The sequence below is a fragment of the Silene latifolia genome, chromosome 9, assembly GCF_048544455.1.
Source record: "Silene latifolia isolate original U9 population chromosome 9, ASM4854445v1, whole genome shotgun sequence".
In the NCBI taxonomy this organism is placed as follows: domain Eukaryota; kingdom Viridiplantae; phylum Streptophyta; class Magnoliopsida; order Caryophyllales; family Caryophyllaceae; genus Silene; species Silene latifolia.
The window spans coordinates 26,915,866-26,921,865 of NC_133534.1; positions in this window are offsets into that span (position 1 = coordinate 26,915,866).

Here is a 6,000-nt window from a genome sequence, read left to right on the forward strand (position 1 = left end):
TGTATGTCTTCATTCCTCGCACCCACCCCAAACAGCGGGATAGATTGAAAGCTGTTAAGGGCTGTAGAAGATCCTAAAGCCATCCCGCATTTTGACTGGTGCTCTTATATTTTGGACATGACGGTGAAAGCGGGGTCAAACTGTAAAAAGGGGGTAACAATTTTGAATGGGTGTATCCCCTTCCTCATGATAAGCTACTTTCAGCGATATGATTACAGGGGTAAGCCTTGTAATCATGATCTTCCTTTGATTAAACATTGGGATGAAGCTTCGCTTGTAGAGAGGGTAAAATTTGAGGTGGGTCAAGGGGGATTGGGTACTTTAACCTTGTCTAAGATCAGGTATCCGAGGTGCCTTCAAGACCCCTCTTATGGAAGGAGTGTGGACAGTAGCAGCCTCAGCGACCCGCGTGAACCCAAACTACTGTTGCTAACAGCCCCCCACCCCCTCAACCCTGCCCAACTTCTGAGAAGAAGTTCATTGGATAGAACTACCAGCAGGGTCGAGGATGACCAGGAATTGAAAGCTAGGGTGTCGATGTAAGTGCAAACTATTATATATTTTCAGATGGATTCTGCTTTCAATTTGAACGTACCCATATATTATAATATAACTAAATTACTGTACTTCTTGGATGCAGGGTACTCACGAGCTTTATCTGCAAATGCAAAGGAACGCTATTGTGTTCTATTCATGGTACGCAGATGCAACCGCACGGATCAAAGCTGTAACTAGTGATCCGACGGGCCTAAATGCTAGTCAGGCCTCTCAAGAATTCTTTGAGGGTGAAAAGATCCAAAAGTACGTCGCTGAAGCTGAACAGATTGCAGAAAGGCTGAAGGTTTCTGTGGGTAACGCCCCTGCATTTGGAGAGGTAGTTACCGAGCCTCCCAAAAAATATGTCGGAATCGATGCATCTACGCGTCAAATCAGTGAAGTTCTTGAGAGTCTCGGCAATGATGGGGGTGGATGGGGTGGTAACCCCCGTGTTGAGCCGCGTCGAGAGTCCGTCAAAGGCGACACGCCAACGAAATCGATCAGGTTTCATGGTCAAAGATTATGGAGGAAGTGGGAGGTGATACAGTCGTTTCTAAGCCGTTGTCACCTGCTAGCCCAGGGTTAGAGGATCAGGTTGTGTGCACCCCCGTCCCAACTGTCAGAGAACTGTTGTTGGAGGCGAGTTACAACGAGGAGGAAATTGACGAAAGTATCGGGCCGTTAAAGGACGATGAGGCTCGCCTCTGGGCAGGTGATGAGGGGCATGAGCATGTTCATGGGGACGGATTGAATGAAAATGCTGAAAATGTTGGAAGATTGGCAGACACTGACCATGAAAGAGCAGCAGACATTGTAGGCCAAGCTGACGGACGGTCAGAGAATGCTGAATCTCGGCCCGTGGTAGGTGATGAGGTGCATGAGCAAGTTCATGGGGAGGGATTGCCAGAAAATGTTGAAAGATTGTCAGACAATCAACCGTCAGATATGGTGATGGAAAAATCTACGGTCCCAGAATTGGGTTTGGACACACAAGAATTGATGGAGTGTCTGTTTTCTACTGCTGAAATGAAGGAAGCTGCACGTGGACTTCCAGCGTACGGGAGTGGTCCTGGTGGCGAGGTAAGTTTGTTAATTTGCGATAAATACTTTTTATACAATCGTTTTTTTTTTTGTTTATTGGTCGTGTATAACTCTAAGTTGATCAAGTATAACCTTGTTGAAACTTATGTTGAAGCCTTCTAACTGTAGTGCCACTGCAACGGCCGGTTGGTACAACTCTTAACCAAAGATATGACTACGATTATACAAAGATATGACTAGAGTTATACAATATATGCTTTGGAGTTATACATTAGATAGCTGGAGGTATATCTAGAGTTATACAGTATAGTTATACATTATAGTGTATACAGTTATACATTTTATGGTCAGAGTTATACATTCTATGCTAGAGTTATACATTTTATGGCCAGAGTTATACGTTTGGTGTTTAATTTTGTTATTTTTCATTCATGCCACTGTTAACCAGTATATGACTACAGTTATACAGTATATGACTAGAGTTATACAATATATGCTTTGGAGTTATACATTAGATAGCTGGAGGTATATCTAGAGTTATACAGTATAGTTATACATTATAGTGTATACGATTATATATTTTATGGCCGAGTTATACATTCTATGCTTACGAGTTATACATTTTTATGGCCGAGTTATACGTTTGGTGTTTAATTTTGTTATTTTTCATTCAGCCTTTGTTAAAAAGGATGTAATTGAGAATGTTGAACAACATTCTAACAATGGGGGTGTAAACGTAGATGTTGTCGTCGGTGCGGAGATCACCCCGGGGAATCCTTCAACGGAATGTACTGGAAATGAAATCCCTCTGACTTTCATGAGCACGGCAGATGTGAATGAGGCATTTGCCGGGGTTGAGGAGCGAACGATTGGTGCTGCCAAAGAAGGTTTGGTAGTTGAAATTAGAGATGCTAGGGTTGAGTCTGTTGCGCCACTCCCACCCCCTATTTATGTGCCGCGATGTGACATGATCCACCATCCATTCTTACTGCATTCAACTGCCCCCCTTCCGTGTATGGACATTGTACCGAGAACCTAGGTTGTTCTCGGGATTGCGGGGCACCGAACCCGACAAACACGTATGCTCACAAAGTGGTTGCGATTTAACAAGGAACGTTTCAGGGACGGTGTTCGTGGTGAGGAAGGATGTAATGGATTATGTCTTTGATGAATTCCACGACCATAAAAAATCGTAAGTAAAAGATAAGTTTTACCTATATTTCAATACGACATACAAACAAACAGGCCATGAATGCATTCCCTTCTTTGTGTGTCTCAATTTTGCTAATCCTTTGTAGGGAACAATTGGTCACATATCCCCGTCCAAACCGCATAACGCGTATTGATCTCCGGTCGTTGATGCCCGGAAACAGATTCTGGGAAATGTCATCGAATGATGGTCTCAGTACTACTCAATCGGCCTTACGCACGCGAACACCGCAAATTGTTTCAAGTTCGTTGTTTCTTTGGCCTAGCTCACGCTGTAAGTGTGCTCGAACTCCGCAAGTTATTTTGTGACAAATCGTACGTAACTTATGATACAAGCCGCCAACCCCGTCTATCATTTTTATAGGCCCTAGCAATTGAAATTTGGCAAGGCAGGAAGAAAAACTTGGTTGTTGATCATTCTAAAGGCTTTTGTTACGCGTGGGACATGTGGCAAGAGTCGTGTTCTAGTCCATTCCAACTGGACTCCGATATGGTGAGCTCGAGATATCAATATAGTTACATTTACATACTGGAATTATTCATTATTTTCGTAGAGTTTAACAAAGATATGCTTAGAGTTGTACAATATATGCTTTAGAGTTAGGCATGGAGTTTTACCTAGAGTAATACCTGGAGTTGTACACTACATCGTATATGCTTACGTTATAGATTTTATGGCTAGAGTTATACATCCTATGGCAAGAGTTATACAGTATATAACTTTAGCTTTCGTAATTACTAGAGTTATACGTTCTAGTATGAAGTTATACATTATTTGTCTAGAGTTATACAAGATATGCTTAGAGTTTTGATGAGTGGCTAACTTCACTCCATAACTCTAGGCATATAATGTATAACTTTAACCATAGAATGTATAACTCATTGCACATAAAGTACAATCGTAAGCATATACAAGTATAATGTATAATCGCATGCATCCGCTTAGTGCACATAATGTACAATCGCAAGAATATACTTTGTATAACTCTGGAAATTGAATGTACAACTCTACACATATAATGTATAACTCTGGGCACAGACTGTATAACTCCAACTACGCACAATATGTATGCCTCTAATCTGCTAATTATGTTTCAAAACTCTTAGATTTTTGGTGCATGTTTGTAGGTTTTCGTCCTGGTAAGCACTGGCGATGAAGATCATTACTCTTGCATTTGCATAAATTTCCTCTCTGAGCAGATCGAGTATCTTGATAACCGTTCATACGAGGACGATCTTCTGAAATTACCATACGGAGGGATTGCGCGATATCTTGTAAGACTTATACAACTGGTGACTAGATTAATTATCAGCTCCATTTGTTTTGTTAATACGTCTTCCCCTTTTAAACGCCTTGCCTAACTTCCGCCAGGCTGATGCAATGGGAAAGTATATGGCCTACAAAGGGCTCGACAAAGGCAATAAAGTTGAAGGGTTCCCTTTTGTCAACATTAAATTCAACTGGCAGGGAGCAGGACATACCGCCAATGACGTGGTCCGTACGTCATGGTTCATATGTTCTTTGCACCGTGGAGAGCCATTCGATTGTACCCCTAGGGATCGAGGAAAGCAATGACCTCATGCGAGCGGAAATTGCTGCAACCCTTGTCCTCAGTGACATTAACGAGGACAGGGAAGATGTGTTATCCAGGGTATCAGCTTTTAAGGAGCTTAAAGACCGTGAATTGGAGGAGGTGCGTGATAAACAGAGGACAGCCGACAACACAAGTGGAAGGAAGAGAGGTGTTGGAAACGCCGGAGAGAACAGTTCTGCTAAACGACCTTGCTCTAAGGTCGGTTCAACCTTCAGACTCCACCTTCCAAAGTAGCCCTGGGCCGGACGCCGTCCGTCGGGCCTCTCAACAGTTAATAGCCGCTCCGGGGTAAGGGCGATGGCCTTGGTTGCACCAAATATTGCGGAGAACCAGACGCCAACCTTACCGTGGTCGCCAAGATGCTGAAGATGAACAAGGCATTAACTAGGGATATCCCGGTGTATCGCAAACAAGTGGCTGATTACGTTTTCCTTGATGACTACAAATTTCCAAATGGGTAAGCTGTGCTAAAATCCTAATGTTTTATCATATTAAGTTTTATCAATATAGAGACAATTCCATACTGGAATTCTACCCTTTGTTGCGTAGAGTTATACATAATATGCTCAGAGTTGTACAATTTATAGTTTGGAGTTATACATTAGAGGACTGAAGTTATACCTAGAGTAATACATGGAGTTATATGTTTCATCACTGAAGTTATATATATCGTTAATGGAGTTACACATTCCTAAACCGCAGATTATACGTTTCATCGGTGAAGTTATGCGAGTCATTTTAATAGCGATTACCTTCCCATTTAGTATACGTCATAGCTCGATTAACACTTCTCGAACTACGGTGAACCACTTGTGAGTTACGGCCGGCACGGAACAATTAATAGGTTGGAAATGTTGTCTATGCTCCCTGAGACGCCAATGGATTAAAAAGTTATTGAGTGTTGGTCCTTGTTGCTTAATCGATTGGAGGCAGAGGATTGCGCGATGTTTCGTTCGTCTTTCTTCGTTATCCGTCATATGGTATGGTCCTAATCAATCCTTTAATATGTTATAAGAGTTGCACATACCCTCTTTAAAACTTTCACAGTGGAAAGTAAGTATAAAGTTATACATACCCTCCCTGGAGTTAAACATTTTGTTTTGAGAAGTTATTAACAACCAAAGATATACTTAGGCATTCTTCATTATTCTGTAAGAGTTACTGTGAAACTCCAATGCACAACCCCTATAACTCCACTGGTATCCTCATTCATATACTGCTACTTGAACAGGAATTAATCTTGAGCCTTGTACGAAGCCCTGTCCAACAAACACCGGACACCGAGATGTTGTACCATACGTGGGACGTCTTCCGAACCGACTGTGGCAAAGATTTCAGCTTGAAGGCTGATTTAATCTTTGTACCCATTAAGATTGAAGCACATTATGCATGTGTGTGTATCAACTTTAATTCTAGGACGATTGATCTCTCCGGACAAGTAAGTACTATTCAAGTCCGCAATCGGAGATATGCAAAGCATGTCACGTTATTGTAAGTGGAATTAAATTGTAATTATGTTCAACTAAAAAGTGTTCTCACCGCTTTCACAAATCTCACTTTTTGACGTTCTTGTCTCTGCCAAAGCGAGCCTCATGAGCGACTACGTGGAGGCTAGGGA